The 20,208-nt window shown below is 42.4% G+C and overlaps 1 protein-coding gene across 4 annotated transcripts in view; it reads left to right on the forward strand.

Annotated features, from left to right (window-relative positions):
* The window catches only part of LOC121278163 (ADP-ribosylation factor-like protein 15), a 313,198-nt gene that overhangs the window by 262,745 nt on the left and 30,245 nt on the right, over nt 1–20,208 (forward strand). The window lies entirely within an intron of this gene.

A 20,208-nucleotide genomic window follows, 5' to 3' on the forward strand; every position in this document is an offset into this window, starting at 1 on the left:
CTTAGTGGCGAACTGGGATTTGAACTTTGTCTACTTTAAACAAAAAGTTACTGGTCCCTAATCCAATTGTGACAATATAAAGAGACCTTTACTGAAACTGGGATGTGATTGAGTTCGGAGGTGTATGTTTGATATTTTCCACTGTATAAAGATTGTAAGATTGGCTCCAGTATCATCTTCACCAATTTGTTTTCTGTGATATAATAACTAGTGGTTGGCCAAAGGGAGAGGAGATGCACCAGAGACAGTGAAATGAAGAGTCCAGGTGAGGTTTGTAGGGCTAGAGAGGTTCAAAGGATTGGGAGCACCAAGGCCTTGGTGTGAGTTAAACATGAGAATGAGTATTTTTAAATTTTCGGCTGTTGCGGACACGATGGGCTAAGTGGATTCTTTCTATGCCTTGAACTTCTTGATTCTAAATTTAAACATGGGACTGGAAGCCAATGTAGATCACTGGGAATGAGATGATGAGTGAGTACGACTTGGTGCAGGATAGGAGACAGCTGTCAGTGTTTTAATTAAATGAAGTTCAGAGAGTGGAAAATATGCAGTCAGGCAAGAATGGTCATGCAGTCAATGGAATGGTCAAGTTTTCAGGTGATAAGGAATATATGTGAGCTTTGGTGGGCAATGGGGTGTAAAGCAGGGATGGAGGTGGAAGTAGACGTTTGTTTTTGTAATAGGGAAGATATGGGACAAAAATTCAACTCTGGTTGAAAGCCACAGCAAGGCTGTGAACAATCTGGTTCAGCCTGAGACCATGGGGAGGGAGATAGAATATTTCCAATGACATGGAGTTTATGGCAATGTTCAAAGACATCAACTTTAGTTGTCTTAATATTTAGCTGACAGAAATTGCAGCTCATCCAAGATCAGATATCAGAAAAGCTATCCAACAGCAGAGTAGTGGCCGAGGAATTGATAGAGTTGGAGGAGAGAGGAGGAGGTGTCATCTTTGTACATGTGGACCATGTCATCAAGGGGCAACATGCAAGTGACAGAAAGGAAGGGGCATATGGCACTCAGAATGTAGTAATGCAGGTTTGGGAAGAGAACAATTGCGAGAGATGTGCGCCTCATTCTTTTAGGAGTAGGATAAATGTTAGTAAGATTTTGGATATTTTAAAGTTACCTTGGAGCACTAAAAGTAAATGACGAGTTTTCTTTCTTCCCTTTTTAGTGATATTAACAGAACAAGATGGTCAGAAAGTACCTCCCCTGTGTCTGGCATTCGGATCTAGTTTACCCTATGATTTATGGTGGTGTCATTTGTTGGTCACTGCCTGATACTAAATTGTACATGTGTGTTGTCTGTGTATAATGTATGGATGGCAGTTTTAACTTAGAAAAATGTTTTGACTTGAAGGAAAAACAAAATTATTTATTTTCTCTTTACCCTTCTTGATTTAACACTAATGTCTAATGTCAGGGTGCATTTTTCCTAATAGTGGCAGGTTTCCAGTGTCATTAAATCATGAAGCGAATATAAATCTGAACAGCAGGTGCTGTTATTCAATCATGAGAATGATTGCAGCCAAGGCTGCCCCTTTTCTGATTTGGTGTTTATACATAGGCTTTCAGTTGGAGCTGCCCAATAATGATAAAGTATGCTAATACAGATCTTTTGATTAGGCATTTTCAGCCTTCCAGAATTGACGTTGAATTCAACAATTTCAGATCAAAACCTCTGCCTTCATTTTTTTTGTGCATGTGACTAGCAGCTGTTGGTAATAACTTTGCTATTTCCATTTTCACCTCCTCTAGACCCATCTCCTTTTGCTTTGCGCTATCATCCTGTTTGTCATTTAATCGTTTCCACCTTACACCCTATCACAGACATTTTTTGTTCCTCCCCCCCACTTCTTGCCTCTGTACGTGCATAAAATATTTTGCATCAATAATTTTTCCCAGTTCTGCTGTCTGGCCTGCTGAGTATTTCTGACACTTTAATGTAGTTATTTCAGATTTTCAGCTGCTCAGGTTTACAAAATGGCCGCTTCACCATGACATTGGGATCATTGGACTGCAAAAGACTGTTAGATCCCCTACTTCTATCCCCAGCTAAAATTAGCTATTTCAACACAAATTGAGGATCAAACTTAATGGCTCAAATCTTCCGGTCACTGGATAGTCAGAAACCGGAGGTACCCTGTAAGATGCACATGGGACCCCTCAAAAATCCCATCATGCACACATCCCCTGTACTTAGGTGGGAGGTATAAACTTTCAATTGCCGGTTGCCTGGATTGCTCCGTGATTGGCCAGAATCACAAAGACTTGGGCTGTTTCCTCCATACTTACCATGGTTTTACAGAAATTTACTTATTGCTTTTCATTGTAGGTTTCACTTCAACCAGCGTAACTCTAAGCCAATCAGCTGGAGTGGCAAAGCTTCCCCCCCACCCCTCAAAAAAGACAGTGCTCAGCCCCTCCCACATGCCTTCATGCCCTCATGCTCCTCACCCTCCAGAATAAAAGCAAAGTCAGCATTGTGAGCGGGTGGGGCAGAGCATTTTTGTGGGGTAAGAGAGGCTGAATAATGTCGGGGTGAGGGAGGGGGTTGGTCATTGTCGGGAGTGAAAGGGGATGAGCACTGTCAGTTGGGTGAAGCATTGCCGTTTCGGAGGTTGACAGCTCCAGGCAACTTAAACCCACAAGTTTACTCTCAGTCCTGGCCCGACAATGGAGGCTTCAGGGAAAGGTCAGCATCGGAAGTCAGGCCTGAAAAAAGTGTATTTTTCCTGTGATTCGTATCAGTTGGAACTGTTCTGAAGCTCATCGGAGGATTTCAGCCAATATCACCTTGCTGATCAGTATTGCTCCAGAGAGTTATGTATCTACCCACCCGGAAAGGTTTGATACTTTATAGACATATAAACGAAGTTACATATGCATAGCACAACACTTTCCATTGAACATCTCTGTACTATTGATAACTTTGCTGTATTTAAAATAAATATAGTCAAAATGCCCACACAAGTTTCTGTAGAGCAAAGTGGTTCTTTGCTAGAGCGCATGGAATATAAGGTTCATTCTGTTTCAATGCATTTTCTCAGTTTAGGCAGTTTTAATAACAGTAATGAACCAAAATAACCATAACTAGGCAGTTTTATGATCAAGATGATGAATTAGTGTTAAATCCTGTGGTGAAATTAATTTTATATACTTTTTTGTTTAATTGATTAGTGTGTTATTTCCTCAAATGCATACATTTTTTTGGAATAATGTCACGGTAGGTTTCATTAATGCAAGAAACTGCCAGGACTGTAACTATGAATCTAATCTAAAGAAATTGATCTAGATGAATATGAAGCCTATCACTTAATACAGGCTTTTCCAACCTATTTGCATGGGTGGCCACATTTCCATTTTATTCTCGCTCAAGGGCCAATGAGCAAATTTCAGAAAGATAAGGTCTGCCACAACATTAAACATGAATTTCAAATAAAAATAAATAGATGAAACAACTTGCTGAGCAAAAATAAAGCAATGCCAAAGCAATAAATTGAACAGTTTTTTAAAAAGTAATTAATAAAAATAACCATTACAGTGTGAGGGGGTCAGAGTGTCCGGTACGCTCCCAGTCTCAGGGTATTCGTTCACCCTCACCTATTTTGTGTATGCGGGTGGGAGTACATGTTGCTGTGTGGGGGTGAGGGTGAGGGAGAACCCTGAGACTGGGAGTGGGCCAAAAACACACAGACACACACACTCCTTTGCATACACAGTCGTGAGCGCACACATACACTTGCTCACACTTCCTCTCTCTCTCACTCTGTCAAACACATCTGCACACACTCCCTCTCAATATTTCTCACTTTCTCTCACTCTCAAACACACACTTTCTCACTCACACACACATGCACTTTCTCTAACTATCTGTCTCTATCTATTTGTCTATCTCTCACACACTCATACTTTCACTCTCCGTGATTCTCACTCGTGCTCACTCCCACACCCTTTCTCTCTCGCGCACCCCCTCGGGTGCTCTCACGCAACCCCTCGGGAGTTCATTCCCTCCCTCTCTCTCTCGCGTGCTGTCTCCCTCCCTCTCTCGCGTGCTCTCCCCCTCTCTCGCGCGCTCTCTCCCCCCCCTCTCTTTCTCTCCCTCTCTCTCTCTCTCTCTCGCCCTCGCTCTCTTGCCCTCTCGCCGCACTCTCTCTCTCGCTGGCTCTCTCCCGCTCCCTCCCTCTTGCCCTCTCGCTCTCTTGCCCTCTCACTCATGCGCCCCCTATTCTCTCTACTACTTGCTTCACTCTACTCACTCTCACTCTCCCTCTCCGTTTCTCTCTCCCTCTCTCTTCACTCTCCCTCCCTCTTCACTCTCCCTCTCCCCCTTTTTCTCTTCACTCCCTTCACTCTACTACTTCCTTCACTCTACTCCCTCTCGTTCTCCCTCTCCCTTTCTCTCTCCCTCTCTCTTCACTCTCCCTCTCCATCTCTCTTCGCTCTCCCTCTCCCTCCCTCTTCACTCTCCCTCTCCCCCTTTTTCTCTTCACTCCCTTCACTCTCTCCCTCTCTACTCTTTCTCTCCTTCTTCACTCCCTCTCTTACTATCTCTCTTCACTCTATTCACTCTCTCTCAGTGTCTCTCTCTCTCTATTCACTCTTTTTCTTCACTCTGTCTTCTCTTCACTATCTCTGTGGCATGAAGGAGCCCTAACAAAACTGGAGTCAATGGGAATTAGGGTGAAAACTCTGCACTGGTTGGAGTCATACCTAGCACAAAGGAAGATGTTTGTGGTTGTTGGAGGTCAGTCACCTCAGTTCCAGAACATCCACTGCAGGAGTTCCTCAGGGTAGTGACCTCGGCCCAACCCTATTCAGCTGCTTCATCAATGACCTTCCTTCCATCATAAGGTTGGAAGTGGGGATGTTCGCTGATGATTGCACAATGTTCAGCACCATTGGCGACTCCTCAGATACTGAAATCGGTCCATATCCAAATGCAGCAAGACCTGGACAATATCCAGGCTTGTGCTGATAAGTGGCAAGTAACATTGATGCCACACAAATGCCAGGCAATGGCCATCTCCAACAAAAGAGCATTTAACCATCGTTCCTTGATATTCAATGGCATTAACATCACTGAATCCCCCGCTATCAACATCCTGGGGATTAGCATTGACCAGAAACTGAACTGGACTAGCCATATAAAATACTGTGGCTACAAGAACAGGTCAGAGGCTGGGAATCCTGTAACGAGTAACTCACCTCCTGACTCCCCAAAGCCTGTCCACCATTTACAAGGCACAAGTCAGGAGTGAGATGGAATACTACCCACTTGCCTGGATGAGTGCAGCTCCCACAACACTGAAGAAGCTTGACACCATTCCAGGACAAAGCAGCCCACCTGATTGGAAGCACATCCACAATCATTCGCTCCCTCCACCACCGACGCACAGCAGCAGCAGTGTGTACCATCTACAAGATGCACTGCAGGAACTCACCAAGGCTCCTGAGACAGCACCTTCCAAACCCACGACCACGGTCATCTAGAAGGACAAGAAGGCAGCTCATAGTAGCTTCTCAAGGGCAACTAGGGATAGGCAATAAATGCTGGCCCAGCCAGTGAAACCCACATCCCATAAATTAATTTTTTTTAAAATATTCATTACAAACCCACCAACTCCCACAGCTACCTCGACTACAGCCCCTCACACCCTGCCTGCTGTAAAGACTCCTCATTCTGTTCAGATAGTGCCACGCTCCAAACCAGTGCTTCTGATATGTCTTCCTTTTCCCTTAACCAAGGGATTCCCCCGCTGTGGTTGACGGGGTACTTAACTGTATCCAACCCATCTCCCACACCTCTGCCCTCTCACCTTCCTCTCCCTCCCCTTCCCAAAACCTTGTCCTCACTCTTCACCCCACCAGCCTCCGCATGCAAATGATCATCCTCCACCATTTCTGCCAACTCCAGCATGATGCCATCACCAAGCACATCTTTCCTTCACCACCACCACCCCCGGGCCCCTTTATCGACCCTAGTCCACTTCTCCATCACCCCTAATACTTCATCCCCTTCCCACAGCACCTTCCCACGCAATCGCAGAAGGTGCAACACCCACCCCTTTACCTCCTCACCGTCCAAGGCCCCAAACACTCCTTTCAAGTGAAACAGCACATCACTTGCACCTGCTTCAATTTGGTCTACTGCATTCGCTGCTCCCAATGCGGTCTCCTCTATATTGGGGAGACTAAACACAGACTGGGTGACCGTCTTGCTCAGTCTGGAAGAATGACCCAGACCTTCCTGTCGCTTGCCTTTTCAGTACACCATCTTGCTCTCATGCTTACATGTCTGTCCTTGGCCTATTGCAGTATTCCAGTGAAACCCAACGCAAACTGAAGGATCAGCACCTCATCTTCCGATTAGGCACCTTACAGCCTTCTGGACTTAACATTGAGTTCAAAATCCAATTGTTTTTTTCTGTCTTTTTTAATGTAATTTTATTTATTTTTTATTCTTTTCCCCCAACATTTCCCTTTCCCATGGGGCCATTTGTCACTAGTTTCTATGTTGTACTTTCTAACAGCGCTGACCCCTGTCCTGCTGTTAACACATTCTGCTCTTACCTTTATGCCATTAGCAGCATCTTCTTTGGTCTTTACCATTACTGTTTACACTCCCATTGTCTTGTGTCCAAGACATCTTTGTCAATCTCTCTTTAGCTTCCACCTATCTCTGACCTTCTATCTTGCTCCACCTACACCAACCCACGTAAAATCCATTACATTTCTACTTCTCTTGAGTTCTGAAGAGGAGTAATACGGACTCAACGTTAATTCTCTTTCTCTCTCCACAGATGCTGTCAAACCTGCTGAGTTTTCCCAGCATTTTTTATTTTTATTTCAAATTTCCAGCATCCGCAGTACTTTGTTTTCATCATAAAAGTAAGGATGTTATGTTTCAGTTATACAGGACATTGGTGAGACCACATCTCAAATACCATGTGCAGTTTTAGTCTCCTTATTTAAGGAAGGATGTAAATGCGTTGAAGGCAGTTCAGAGAAGCTTTACTGGATTTATACCTGGAATAAGGGAGTTGTCTTATGAGGAAAGGTTAGGCAGACAAGGCTTGTTTCCACTGGAGTTTAGAAGAGTGAGGGGTGATTTGATTGAACTGTACAAAATCCTGAATGGTCTTGACGTGGAAAAGATAGTTCCTCTTGCAGGTGAGTCCAGAACTAAGGGGGGCACTGTTTTAAAATTAGGGGTCACTCATTTAGGACAGTGATGAGGAGAAATTTTTTCTGAGGGTTGTGCGATTTTGGAACTCTGCCTCAGAAGGCAGTGGAGGCGGGGTCATTGAATATTTTTAAGGCGGAGGTGGATAGTTTTGTTTTGGATTTCCAGCATCCGCAGTTTTTTTTGTTTTTATCTCTGTGGATAGATTCTTGTTAGGCAAGGGAATCAAAGGTTATTAGAGGTAGATTGGAATGTGGAATTCGAAACACAAGCAGATCAACCGTGATCTTATTGAATGGCGGAGCAGTCTCTAGGGGCCAAATGGCCCCTAGAGACTGCTCCTGTTTCCTATGTTCCTGTGTCTCTTATGTGTTCAGTACCATTTACCATTCTGTGCCCACATGCAGCAAGACCTGGGCAACGTTCAAGATTGAGCTGATAAATAGCAAGGGGTCTTTAAATTCATTCAAGACTGAGTTAGATAGATTTTTGATAAATAAGGGAGTCAAGGGTTTGGGGGCGGGGGGTGGTTGTTGTACAGAAAAGTGGAGCTGAAACTGCAACCAGATCAGCCATGATCTTACTGAATGGCGGAATAGCCTCAAAGTGCCAAATGGCCTACTCCTCCCATGTCCATGTTCCTAAGGTAATGGTCATGTCCAATAAGAGACAATCTAACCACCTCCCCTTGGCACTCAACGGCATTACCATCACTGAATCCTCTACTCATCAACATTCTGGGCATCACCATCAACCAGAAACTGAATGAAACTACTCATATAAAAACTGTCTCTGCAAGAGCAGGTCAGAGGCTGGGAATTCTGTGGTGAGTAACTCACTTTCTGATGCCCCAAAGCCTGTCCACCATCTACAAGGCACAAGACAGAATGCTTTCCACTTGTCTGGATACATGCAACACTCAAGATACTAAGCAAACATCCAAGACAAAGCAGCCAACTTGATAGCACCTCATCCATCACCTCAAACATTCACTTACTCCACCACTGACACACAGTGGCAGCAGTATGCACCATCTACAAGATGCATTGCAGCAACTCACCAAGCTTCCTTCAACAGCACCTGCTAAATCCTTGACCCCTACCACCTAGAAGGACAAGGACAGCAGATACATGGGAACACCACCACCTGCAAGTTCCCCTCCAAGCCACACACCACCCTGACTTGGAAATATATCTCCATTCCTTCACTATTGCTGGATCAAAACCCTGAAACCCCTTTCCTAACAGCACAGTGGGTGTACCTACACTAAGTGGACTGCAGCGGTTTAAGAAGGCAGCTCAGCATCGATGGTTAGATTCTCTGTTGTTGGAGATGGTCATTGCCTGGCACTTGTGTGGCGAGAATGTTACCTGACACTTGTCAGCCCAATTCTGGATATTGTCCAGGTCTGGCTGCATTTGGACATGGACTATTTCAGTATCTGAAGAGCCGCAAATGGTGCTGAACATTGTGCAATCATCAGAGAACATCACCACTTCTGACCTAATGATGGAAGGAAGGTCATTGATAAAGCAACTGAAGATGGTTGGGCTTAAGATATTACCCTGAGGAACTCCTGCAGTGATATTCTGGAACTGAGATGATTGATCTCCAACAACCACAACCATCTTCCTTTGTGCAAGGTATGACTCCAATGAGCAGAGTGTTTTCTCACTGATTCCTATTGACTCCAGTTTTGCTAGGGCTGCTTGATGCCACACTTGGTCAAATGCTGTATTGATGTCAAGTGCAGTCACTGTCACCTCACCTCGGGAGTTCAGCTCTTTTGTTCCACATTTGAACCAAGGCTGTAATGAGGTCTGAAGCTAAGTGGCCCTGGCGGAACCCAAACTGAGCATCAGTGAACAGGTTATTGTTAAGCAAGTGCTGCTTGATAGCACTGTGGATGACCTCTTCCATTACTTTATTAACGATCAAGAGTAGATTGATCTGGCGATAATTGGCCAGGTTGGATTTGTCCTGCTTTTTGTGTAGAGGACATACCTGGGCAATTTTCCACATTGCTGGGTAGATGCTGGTGTTGTTGGAACAGCTTGGCTAGGGTCATGGCAAGTTCTGGAGCACAATTGTCCACGACCATTCGTGACTGGATGTGGCGGGACTGCAGAGCTTAGATCTGATCTGTTGGTTGTGGAATCGTTTAGCTCTGTCACTTGCTGTTTATGCTGTTTGGCATGCAAGTTTTTCAGTGTTATAGCTTCACCAGGTTGACACCTCATTTTTAAGTATGCCTAGTGCTGCTCCTGGCATGCCCTCCTGCACTCTTCATTGATAGTGTAATATGCTGTTTTAGATTATTAGACAGTTCAAAATGGTTCGTAGCTCTATAGATTCATGCCTCTCTGCCGCTATTCAGACATTGGAGGTCAGAAGTTTAGATCATATTGACTTGTCTGAGCTGTAGTAACTTTTTAACTCAGTTTATTGAGGAAGCAATAACCATAATTCATGTGTAGACCATATATTGACTTCTAGTTTTAACAGGCTGCTATACTCCAAACAGCTTGAATAATGAAAATTAACGGAGTACAAAGTTGACAAATTAATTTGTGTTGTTGATCATGGATGCATGGGCTGAATAAATTAATCTGTACCTGTAGTGAGTGGATAGTAAAAATGTTTTTATTAAGAAAATCAGAGTGATCACTCTTTGTGCATACTGTAAATTTCATTTCCAAGTGAAATGCAATGTTTTAAATTACCCAAGTTATACTTGGATTCCTTTTGAGTGTGATGAACTTTTAGACACACTGCTCATCCCTTTTTCCCCTTCAAACTGACAAATGTTTACCAAATGTTTTTATGATCACTGTCCTTTTGCATAGGTTTTACAAGAGCAGCCTCTTATGAATATTTAATGCTTCTCCACAAAATATTACGGCTTTGAAATTGAAAAAGACCATTGCCTTGTAATCGGAAAGATATGGTTACCATATAAGTTTGTACTCCCATAATTTTAAAGTAAGGCATTAATCTGGTTGTCCTGTTGTTGACACCCTGTTTTCTGACATTGTGTGATAGGGTGTGGAATAAGTCATCTAGCTATGTATGCCTTATCATTGGTTGTCACCATTTTAAAAATGCAGTAAGTCATTCAAGTTAACCTCTTGGGTGGAGCAATCTGAAGACTTGTTAGCTAAACATTGTCAGAGTTCAGAGTTTCTCCCCTTCTTAAAATATGTCAAATATGTGAACAAGAATGTATGCATGCATTATTTTATATTCATTAGGTTTAGAGGGAGTTGATAGAAATGTTGACATTTTTGATAGGAAGGCCACTAGCCAATTTGTCAACAACTAGCTAGCACTTTAAAATAATCCTAGCGTTAAAACATTTTACAAGTTGTCCATTGATTAATGTTTATTTGCATGATCTTGCAACTAAACAGGGTAGAAGCTGATGCTTGCTTTGTGTCCCAGAAACAGTTTCAAGTTGTGTGTAGACAGCCACTGATGCAACAGTGGTTTCAGCATGTTCAGAATAGTTCTCATTGGTTGATCCACAAAATTAATTCCAAAATAGACATACCTTAATAAATACTGCTGATAAAATATGTTTTGATGTTGTTTCTAGAAAAACAAAACTGATATTTTGTTTGAAATGGATAGGTTCGTAAGTTGCCTCATGCTAAATTGTAACAGTAGTTCACCAAAGGATAAACTACTGAAAATAAATAAGATAATACAGTGGTGTTTATTTCCTGAAGACAGTACTCATGCTCAGGTACAATTCTACAGGTGTTGGAAACTTCCCAATATCCTACCTAAAAGCCCACTTTTGCATGAACCTCGATGGTGAGCATTGACGAGTTACTTAACCATATAGAAGATCACAGCTGAACCCAGTCTGATGTCCATATGCTACTGTACACATTGTCAAGATTATTATGGGGCCATGTGCTAAATCAAATCCTTAACAAATCATTTGAAGTCAATGTTATCAATATTTGTATTTGAACCAATTCAGCCATTTGCAAATAAGTACATACAAAGATATGAATCAGAAGCAGGATTAGGCCGCTCATCCCCTCAAGCCTGCTCCACCATTCAATAAGATCATGGCTGATCTGATTGTAGCCTCAACCACACATTCCTGCTACCCCTAATATCCTTCACCCCCTACTTAATCAAGAATCTATCAAGCTGTGCCTTAAAAATATTCAAGGACTCTGCTTCCACCGCCTTTTGAGGAAGAGAGTTCCAAAGACTCACGACCCTGAGAGAGAAAATTTCTCCTCCTCACTGTCTTAAATAGGCGATCCGTTATGTTTAAACAATGACCCCTAATCTATATTCTCCCATAAGAGGAAACATCCTCTCCACATCCACTCTGTCAAGATACTCAGGATCTTAAACAAGTTGCCTCTTACTCTTCTAAACTCCAGTGGATACAAACCTAATTTATATTTTGTGTGTGCGACACATCAATAATCCTGCTGCTTGTGCATGCTGTTATTTTCTAAGCTCTGCAGTTAGTTTCTTTCTATTGGAACATGTAATAATTTCTATTTTGAACTACCTCTCAAAATTCTTATTGCCAAAGGATAAACTGCTTGTAATTTTATTTTATAAGTCACTGTTAACTCTTAAAGCACACTAAGTATAGATAGCAAAATAAAAATTGTGCACTCACCCTCCTAATAGTGGGCCCTCCCAGTCATTTGCTAGCAAGGTTATCACTAGGGTTTTCAAATTCATTCTCAGTTCATGAGCAACATCCCTAGCATTTGTTGCGGACAGCTCCCGATTGACTGGCAGCTCCAGCAGTCCTGGCAACACCAAGACATCAGTAGCGGGAACTGCTGGGACTACAATCAGTCGCAAGTTGAAGGCCCAGTGGATCGAAGAGTGAAGTAAGTCTCGGGTATCGGGTGTGGAGGGTTTGGCCAGATTTTGGGTGGGGTGGTGGTTGGTGGCAAGAGGGAGGTGGGGGGTGGGTTTTGGCAAGGAGGTGGGTAGAAAGGAAAAAGGAGTACTGGCTTTGTTGTGGAGCCCCAGATGTGTAATCAATCAACTCCCCTCCCCCCAAAGATTAGTGCCCCCCCCCCCCTTCCTGCCCGCCCTTTTAAAAACTTTTTTTATATTATCGGGGTTAATTGGCTTGTTAACAAGCTCATTTGACCCTTAAATGTTTCTATAACCATGGTGGGCATGCTGCCAATTTCAGCACCTGACCACCTACCATGTTTTGGGGGTGAGCTTGAGAGTCGGTGGGAAGGTGGTGGGCTGGGCACCCATCCTATTTTCACAGAATCACAGAATTTTAACGGCACTGAAGGAGGCCATTCGGCCCATTGTGCCTGCACCAGCTCTCCAAATGGGCATAATGACCTAGTACCATTGCCCTGCTTTTTCCCTGTACCCCTGCACATTGCTTCTATTCAAATAATCATCTAGTACTCTCTTGAATACCTTGATTGAACCTGCCTCCACCACACTTCGAGGCAGTGCATTCCAGACCCGAACCACTTGTTCTATGAAAACGGTTTTTCTCCTGTCACATTTGCTTCTTTTGCAAATCACTTTAAACCTGTGCCCTCTGGTTCTTGATCCTTTTATGAGCCAGGACAGCTTCTCCCTATCTACTCTGTCCAGCCTCCTCATGGTTTTGAACATCTCTATCAAATCTTCTCTCCAAGGCGAACAGTCCCAACCTCTCCAGCCTATCTTCATAACTGAAGTTTCTCATCCCTGGAACCATTCTTGTAAACCTCTTCTGCACTCTCTCCAATGTGTTCACACCCTTCCTATAATGTGGCACCCAGAACTGTACACAATATTCCAGCTTATGTCTAATGAGTGTCTTATATAAATTCAGCATAACCTCCCTGCTCTTGTACTCTATACCCCTATTAATAAAGCACTGGATACTATATCCTTTATTAACTGCTCTCTCTATCTGTCCCGCAACCTTCAATGATCTACGCACATATACACCCAAGTCTTTCTGCTCCTGCACCCGTTTCAAAATTTCACCTCTTATTTTATATTGTCTGTCCATGTTCTTCCTACCAAAATGCATCATCCCTCACTTCTCCACATTGAACTTCATCTGCCACCTATCTACCCACTCCACCAACTTGTCTGTGTCCTTTTGAAGTTCTAAACTGCCCTCCTCACAGTTTACAACACTCCCAACCTTCGTATCATCCGCAAACTTTGCAATTGTCCCCTACACATCAAGATCTAGATAATTAATATATATCAGGAAAAGCAAGGGTCCGAATACCGACCCCTGGGGAACTCCTCTACAAACCTTCTTCCAGCCCAAAAAATATCCACTGGCCATTACTCTCTGCTTCGTATTTTTCAGCCAATTTTGTATCCACATTGCTACTGTCCCTTTTATTCCATGACCAGTAACTTTTCTCATAAGTCTGACACTGTATCAAATGCCTTTTGAAAGTCCATGCCCACCACATTGACAGCATTACCCTCATCGGCCTTTTCTGTTACCTCTCTAAAAAAAAAACTCCATGTTAGTTGAACACGATTTCCCTTTTAGAAATTCATACTGGCTCTTCCTTACCAACCCATATTTTTCCATGTGACTACTAATTCTATCCCAAATAATTGTTTCTAGAATCCTGCCCACCACTGAAGTTAAACTGACTGGTCTGCAATTTCTGCGCTTATCTTTACAACCTTTTTTGAACTAGGGCGTGATGTTTGCAATTTTCCAGTCCTCTGGCACCTCCCTTGAGTCTAGGGAAGACTAGAAAATTATGACCAGTGTCCCTGCAATTTCTACTCTCACTTCCTTTAATATCCTTGGATGCATCTTGTCTGGTCCCAGTGTCTTGTCAACTTTAAGTACCAACAGTCTATTCAACACTTCCTCCATAACAGTTTTGAACCCTTCTAGTGACAGAGTTTCCTCGTCTGTCACCATGGCCTGTGTAACATCTACCTCCTTAGTAAAGACGAATGTAAAGTATTCATTTAATGCCTCAGCCATGGCCCCTTCGTCCATGTGTAAATTCCCTTTTAGATCCCCAATCAGCCCAACTCCCCCTTTTACTGTTTATATGCCTATAGAAAACTTTGGGATTCCCCTGTATGTTAGAACCATAGAACACTACAGTACAGAAAACAGCCATTCGGCCCTTCTAGTCTGTGCCGAAATATTATTCCGCTAGTCCCATTGACCTGCACCTAGTCCATAACCCTCCAGACCTCTCCCATCCATGTATCTATCTTAATTTATTCTTAAAACTTAAGAGTGAGCCCGCATTTACCATGTCAGATGGTAGCTCGTTCCACACTCTCACCACTCTCTGAGTGAAGAAGTTCCCCCTAATGTTCCCTCTAAACCTTTCCCCTTTCACCCTAAAGCATGTCCTCTCGTGTTTATTTCTCCTAATCTAAGTGGAAAGAGCCTCCTCGCATTTAGTCTGTCTATACCCCTCATAATTTTGTAAATTTCTATTTCTCCCCTCATTCTTCTATACTCCAAGGAATAAAGTCCTAACCTGTTTAATCTTTCCCTGTAACTCAACTCCTTAAGACCTGGCAACATCCTAGTAAATCTTCTCTTCACTCTCTCAATCTTACTGATATCCTTCCTGTAGTTAGGCGACCAGAACTGCACACAATACTCCAGAGTTGGCCTCACCAATGTCTTATCGAACCATAACATCCCAACTCCTATACTCAATACTTTGATTTATGAAGGCCAGTATGCCAAAAGCTTTCTTTACAACCTTGTCTACCTGTGACGCCACTTTCAGGGAATTATGTATCTGAACTCCCAGATCCCTTTGTTCCTCCGCACTCCTCAGTGCCCTACCATTTACTGTGTATGTCCTACCTTGGTTTGACCTTCCAAAATGTAACACCTCACACTTTTCCGCATTAAATTCCATCTGCCATTTTCTGGCCCATTTTTCCAGTTGGTCCAGATCTCTCTGCAAGCTTTGAAAGCCTTCCTCGCTGTCCACAATACCTCCAATCTTAGTGTCATCAGCAAACTTGCTGATCCAATTCACCAAATTATCATCCAAATCATTGATATAGACAACAAACAACAATGGTCCCAGCACAGATCCCTGAGGCACACCACTAGTCACTGACCTGCAGTCTGAGAAGCAATCATCCACTACAACTCTGTCTTCTCCCACACAGCCAATTTCGAATCCAGTTTACAACCTCTCCATGGATACCAAGTGCCTGAACCTTCTGAACTAACCTCCCATGTGGGACCTTGTCAAAGGCCTTACTAAAGTCCATGTAGACAACATCCACAGCCTTTCCTTCATCTATTTTCTTGGTAACCTCCTCGAAAAACTCTACAAGGTTTGTTAAACACGACCTACCACGCACAAAGCCATGCAGACTATCCTTAATCAGCCCTTGGCTGTCCAAGTAATTGTATATCCGATCTCTCAGAATACCTTCCAATAATTTACCTACAACTGACTTCAGGCTCACTGGCCTACAATTACCTGGTTTACTTTTGGAGCCTTTTTTAAACAACGGAACAACATGAGCTACCCTCCAATCCTCCGGCACCTCACCCGTGGCTAAGGACATTTTAAATATTTCTGCCAGGGCCCCTGCAATTTCTACACTAGTCTCCCTCAAGGTCCGAGGGAATATCATGTCAGGCCCAGGGGATTTATCTACCTTTATTCGCTATAAGGCAGCAAGCACCTCCTCCTCTTTAATCTGTATATGTTCCATGAAACTACTGCTTGTTTCCCTTCCTTCCTTATACACTATGCCAGTTTCCTGAGTAAATACTGATGCAAAAAAACTGTTTAAGATCTCCCCCATCTCGTGAGGCTCCATACTTAGACGACCACTCTGATCTTCAAGGGGACCAATTGTGTCCCTTACTATCCTTTTACTCTTAATATACTTGTAGAAACCCTTCGGGTTTACCTTCACATTATCTGCCAAAGCAACCTCATTTCTTCTTCTTGCCTTCCTGATTTCCTTTTCTAGTATTTTCTTACATTTTCTATACTCTACAAGTACCTCATTTGCTTCTTGTTGCCTATACCTGCTATACACCTCTCTCTTCTTCTTAACCAGATCGCCAATATCCCTTGAAAACCAAGGTTCCCTATGCCTGTTAACTTTGCCTTTAATCCTGACAGGAACATGCAAACTCTGCACTCTCAAAATTTTGCCTTTGAATGCCTTCCACTTACTGAACACATCCTTGCCAGAAAACAACTTATGCCAATCCATTCTTCCTAGATCCTTTCTCATTTCCACAAAATTGGCCTTTCTCCAATTTAGAATCTCAACTCGAGGACCAGACCTATCCTTATCCATAATTAGCTTAAAACTAATGACATTTTAGTCACTGGACCCAAAATGTTCGCCTACACATACTTCTGTCACCTGACCGGTTCCCTAATAGGAGATCAAGTATTGCATCCTCTCTCATTGGTACCTCTATATATTGATTTAGAAAACTTTCCTGAACACATTTGACAAACTCCAAGCCATCCAGCCCTTTTACAGTATGGGAGTCCCAGTCAATATGTGGAAAATTAAAATCTCCTACTATCACAACTTTCTGTTTCTTACAACACCTTGTATGTTGGGGAACATTATAGGAAGGATATGAACACATTGGACAGAGTGCGGAAGAGGTTTACAAGAATGGTTCCAGGGATGAGAAACTTCAATTACGGAGATAGGTTGGAGACATTGGGATTGTTCTCCTTGGAGAGAAGACAGCTAAGAGGAGATTTGATAGAGATGTTCAAAATCATGAGGAGTCTGGACAGAACAGATAAGGAGAAGCTGTCCCGGCTCATAAAAGGATCAAGAACGAGAAAACACAGATTTAAAGTGACTTGCAAAAAAAGTAAATGTGACGTGACGTGGCTGCCAGTCTTTTCTTATAATCCCTCTTCGCTTCTCTAATATACTTTTTCACCACCCCCTCTGAGCCTCCTGTATTCCTCTTGGTTCTCAACTGTATTTTCTACCCAACACCTGTCATAAGCACACTTTTTCTTTTTTATCTTAATTTCTATCTCCTTTTTCATCCAGGGAGTTCTGGATTTGTTTGCCCTACTTTTCCCTTTCAATGGAATATACCTTTACCAGTGCCCGAACCAATTCCTTTTTGAAGGTAGCCCATTGTTCAATTACAGTTTTTCCAGCCTATCTGGCCCAGCTCCATTCTTGTCTCATCAAAGTTGGCTCTCGTCCAGTTAATTATTCTTACTCTGGATTGTCTATCGTCCTTTTCTATCATTGTTCTAAAAAGTACAATACAATGATCGCTTTTTCCTAAATGTTCCCTCACTGACAATTGATCTATTTGGCCCACCTCATTTCCAAGAACCAGGTCCAACAGTGCGTCTTCTTGTTGGATTGGACACACTGCTGTAGAAAATGCTCCTAAACAAAATCTAGGAACTTTGGCCCCTCTCCACCTTTTACTCTCCCACTGTCCCGGTCTATATTCAGGTAATTAAAGTCACCCATTATAACTACTCTATAATGCTTGCATCTCTCTGTAATTTCCCTGCAGATTTGTTCTTCTACGTCCTTCTCACTAGTTGGCAGTCTATAGAATACACCGAGCAATGTAATTGCACCCTTTTTGTTCCTTAGCTCTAGCCAAATTGATTCTGTCCTTAAACCCTCTGGGATGTCCTCCTTCTCCAGCACTGCAACGCTCTCCTTAACCAATACTGCCACCCCTCCTCCTTTCCTTCCTTTCCTATCCTTTCTGAACACCTTGTATCCAGGAATATTTAACTCCCAGTTCTGCCCTTCCTTGAGCCAGGTCTCTGTCATTGCCACAACATCATATTTCCACATGGCAATCTGCGTCTGTAACTCCCCAATCTTATTTACTATACTCCATGCATTCACATACATGCATAGTTACCTTAATTTAGATTTTGTTACTTTCTTCCTCACCCCGACTTCATCTATTAACTTACTACTCTCTATATTAGTGCTATCTGTCCATCCCAGTATTTTGTGCACCCTGGTACTGCTCTCTAATATTTTACATGCCTTCCTGCTGAAAACATAGCTGGCGAGGGCAAGTAAAATCCAGCCCACTATCCTCTCTTACTCTTGGATAACTCTGGGATCACAAAAAAACCCATAAGCATGCAGATGATTTTTTTCTGTTAATTTTACTCTATATACCAATGACTTACTCTACTGAGCATGCACAATCGTATTCGTGAATATATCACAATATTTTCTTCAAATTTCCTCAATAAGGATAGTGAGCTAAATGGCTTCTTGTGCTGTAAATGTCAATGGTTTTCACTCCAACTTAATTCCTTCCATTACTATGAGTTGTTCTGTCAGTTCTTCAAGGTCAGTTTCTTAATATCTCTTTCCCAAGTGTAATCATTAGTTACGTCTTGATGGCTAAACCCTTAACCCTTCTTCATCTGTCAGCAATAAAGTCTCCTCTGACCTTAACTGGAACTTTCACATGATGTAGGCAACTGAAGTACAAGCATGTATTCCCCCATTTTTCATTTGCAGTATTGGAGACCTTTTGGAAAATGATGGCTTTGATGAAACCAGCCATTGATGCTGTTTTCTATTTGGTGACACTGGGTCAACCCATGCCAGCCCTATTGATTCAATTAAATAGGCAGACTTTAACTCTTCTCCCTTCACCCGGACACCCTAAAGCCTTCTTTTCTCTATACTTATCCTTTCCTAAAGTTTTAGCTACAATTATACATCATCCTCTTTTGCCTCACCCAAGTGGCTGCCCTTCAAATGCATGCCTAGATGATGATGATTGTGGCAAATCAACCTAAGAGGTACATCCCCAACTAATCCAGTTACTGTCTTAACCTGAGCTCCATTTTCTAGCAGCAATCAGAGGATGGCAATCAGAAGGAAAGGTGCCTGAACCTTCCTCCATTGACTCCACTAAGCAAAGTGTGCTGAGACCAATTGTTTTGTTCTAGGACATTAACAGCCAAGATTAACTAACCCAGTCCAGACCTGGGTGCTCCTTATGAAGTTTTTCACGGGACATTAACTTATGAACTGAGCTATATATGTGAATTTTTTTCAAAGAAAAGGACTATTGGTTATGTTGATCAAGTGGATTTTTCCATCAGCTACAGATATTGCTACCTATAAGCTGGATTCTTGTTAAACAATTCCTTTTAATTCTGCATGATTTACATTGTATTAGCAATAGATGAATTGTAATTACATGAAAGTTTCCTAGATCATAGCTCATAATCAGCCTGAATTGCTAAGAATCGTTTATTTCACAGCTCTGACTAAATGGTACTATGATAAGAATGAAGCAGATGCCATAACTAAGGTACAATAACAGAGTGACTTTCTTCCTCAGCATACATTGCTTAATTGAAATTATCTCTGCCTGCATTATGATCTGCTTTAGGGTGGTGTGCAAAAGTACACCTGTCAGTATTCAATAACTAAGCAACCAGTTTCTATTAGGAAACTGCAAATTTTCCTATGTGTTCCATTGTGTCATAACATGCTGAAACACCTCTGATAGAATAATTATGCACAATCCTTGGAGAAAAAATGTTTGAAGGCATGGCACTTTGCCAGTTTCTTGTTGAAACTAATCAAACCAGATCTTCTGTGTCAAATGTATTTGTAACTTTAGAAGCTAAGTAAAATTCCGATATTAAAAAGTAGTTTTAATCAATGCATGGTATCAGTAAATATCAATATAATCGCTTCTCAGCTAATATGTGCTCTTTGGTTTAAATGGTTGAACGTTAAGTAATGCTGGCATTGATTCTTACTGTCTGGATATCTGCCATGTCTTGCATGTGGCATCACAGTATCAGTACATTGCAATTTACAAAACTTGCTTTGTGATTCATTCCAGTGCGATGCCGAGTCACTTGACTTCAAATGCAGCTGCGAGAAGATATCATTGTTTTCATATGGTTTGACTCCGCACTATACAAATCAGAAAGAAGCATAATTAAGCTGTGGCCAAGTGGTACAATAGGTTGGCTCACGAATGCACTGTTTCAGAATGATGGGACACA

Source organism: Carcharodon carcharias, chromosome 1, assembly GCF_017639515.1.
Source record: "Carcharodon carcharias isolate sCarCar2 chromosome 1, sCarCar2.pri, whole genome shotgun sequence".
NCBI classification, from domain to species: domain Eukaryota; kingdom Metazoa; phylum Chordata; class Chondrichthyes; order Lamniformes; family Lamnidae; genus Carcharodon; species Carcharodon carcharias.